The 2,355-nt window shown below is 47.9% G+C and overlaps 1 pseudogene; it reads left to right on the forward strand.

The window, feature by feature from the left end:
* The first annotated feature begins 255 nt into the window (after nt 1-255).
* On the forward strand, nt 256-1,546 carry LOC133082301 (BTB/POZ domain-containing protein 3-like; annotated as a pseudogene).
* The last annotated feature ends 809 nt before the right edge of the window (nt 1,547-2,355 follow it).

Below are 2,355 nucleotides of genomic sequence, written 5' to 3' on the forward strand. Positions count from 1 at the left end.
GCGGGCACCGGGCCGAGGCAGCAAGCTGTAAGCAGCGCAGACGGCGGGCGCTGCCTGAGGCGACAAGGACCGCGAGCGAGACGGTAAAGAACAGGTCCAAGAAAAGCTCGAAGAAAAAAAATCCCAGCAGTAGCAGCAGCAGCAGCAGGTTGCCTTCAGTTTGTTATGAAATAATTACCTTGAAGACTAAAAAGAAGAAGACGGCTGCTGATATATTACGCCGAAGAAAACCAGCCAACTCCAGCAGCACCACTGTCCATCAGTACCACCAGCAGAATCTCAGTAACCACAACCTTATTCCAGCCCCGAATTGGCAGGGTCTTTATCCCACCATTAGAGAGAGAAATGCGGTGATGTTCAATAATGATTTGATGGCAGATGTACATTTTGTGGTTGGGCCACCAGGTGGGACTCAGCAGTTGCCAGGACACAAATATGTTTTAGCTGTTGGGAGCTCCGTGTTCTACGCAATGTTTTACGGAGAACTTGCCGAAGACAAAGGTGAGATCCGTATACCAGATGTCGACCCTGCTGCTTTTCTCGCTATGCTGAAATACATCTATTGTGATGAAATGGACTTGGCTGCTGTCACAGTCTTGGCCACTCTTTATGCTGCCAAAAAGTACATCGTCCCTCACCTCGCCCGGGCCTGCGTCAAGCTCCTGGAGACCAGCCTGAGCGCCAAGAACGCCTGTGTCCTCCTGTCCCAGAGCTGCCTGTTTGAGGAGCCGGGCCTGACCCAACGGTGCTGGGAGGTGATCGACGTGCAGGCCGAGCTCGCTCTCAAGTCTGAGGGGTTCTGTGATATTGACTTATAGACACTAGAAAATATCCTCCGCAGGGAAACTGAATGCCAAAGAAATTGTGGTTTTCGAGGGAGCTCTCGGCTGGGCTGAAGTGGAATGCCAGCAACAAGATCTGGCTTTGAGCATTGAAAATAAGCGCGGAGTCCTCGGGAAGGCACTTTACTTGATCCGCATCCCGACCATGGCCCTGGACGATTTTGCAAACGGTGCCGCGCAGTCCGGAGTCTTAACTCTGAACGAGACCAACGACATCTTCCTCTGGTACACCGCGGCCAAGAAGCCCGAGCTGCAAAGCCCGCAAGGGCCTCGTCCCCCAGCGCTGCCACCGTTTCCAGTTGCGCGCCTACCGGAGCAACCAGTGGCGCTACCGGGGCCGCTGCGACAGCATCCAGTTCGCCATCGACAAGAGGGTGTTCATCGCGGGCTTCGGGCTGCACAGCTCCAGCTGCGGCTTGGCCGAGTACAGCGCCAAGATCGAACTCAAGCGGCAGGGCATCGTCCTGGGGCAGAACTTGAGCAAGTACTTCTCAGAGGGCTCCAGCAACACCTTCCCCGTGTGGTTTGAGTACCCAGTGCAGACTAAGCAGGACACCTTCTACACGGCCTGCGTGATCCTGGACGGCAATGAGCTCAGCTACTTTGGACTGGAAGGCATGACAGAAGTTCAGTGTGGCAAACTCACCGTCAACGGCACCGGGGTGCAGGGGGGGCAGATCCCCGAACTTATATTCTACGCTTGAGCACGCTTCCCGGAGCAGTGCGGGCTCTGAGGTGCACACCACTCTCCTACTTGCTTGATGCTTAGCTCAGCTGCAGATATGCGATCAGTGCAGGTAATTTGTAACGAATGGAGCTGTAGGCAGGTTCTAATTTCTTTCAACCTTTTAATTATGTACAGGCAAAAATGCAGCATTCAGCTTTTAACCATATGCCTAAAAGAGCCAAGTTCTCGTCAAGGCTTGTGGTTCTTAGAGTTGCGTCTATACATCTGGGGAGATTTTGCGTTCTTTTCCAACTGCCCCACTGACCTCCCAGTTTTGTCCCTCTTAGGAAAATTTTTGGATCACTTCAAATTCTCTTTTGGGCTTTATTTTAAGTAGGAATAAATAGTCTAAAATAACAATAACAAGAATTATTTTTAAACAGAACCCCTCCCTCCCTCCCCCCAAAACGATAAACCTCAGTGTACAATTTTGAAAGACGTTTTGCTTGATAATAAGTAATAATTTAGAAAGTAGACAGTAGTCATGTTTACCTTCTTATTTTATTTCCTTTTAAATATTTTACTTTTGGGCATTGCTTTTTCTTAAATCCTAAATTCGTAAGATTGTTAAATTTTAAACTGCAAAGTGTCAATGTAAAGTAAGCAAGTAAGAAATTGGAAGTTTTAGGTCATGACTTTTGCTACAAACAGATTTATATTCTTTTAGTTTAGAAGACAAAATATTGCAGTACAGAGACTTCTTTTAGAAGTAACTAAATTATAAAATTTTATTGTCATTAGAAAAAAGTTGCAGGCCTATTAATTTAAACTAAAATGGTTTTAAAA

This window comes from Eubalaena glacialis, chromosome X (genome assembly GCF_028564815.1).
Source record: "Eubalaena glacialis isolate mEubGla1 chromosome X, mEubGla1.1.hap2.+ XY, whole genome shotgun sequence".
Classification (NCBI taxonomy): domain Eukaryota; kingdom Metazoa; phylum Chordata; class Mammalia; order Artiodactyla; family Balaenidae; genus Eubalaena; species Eubalaena glacialis.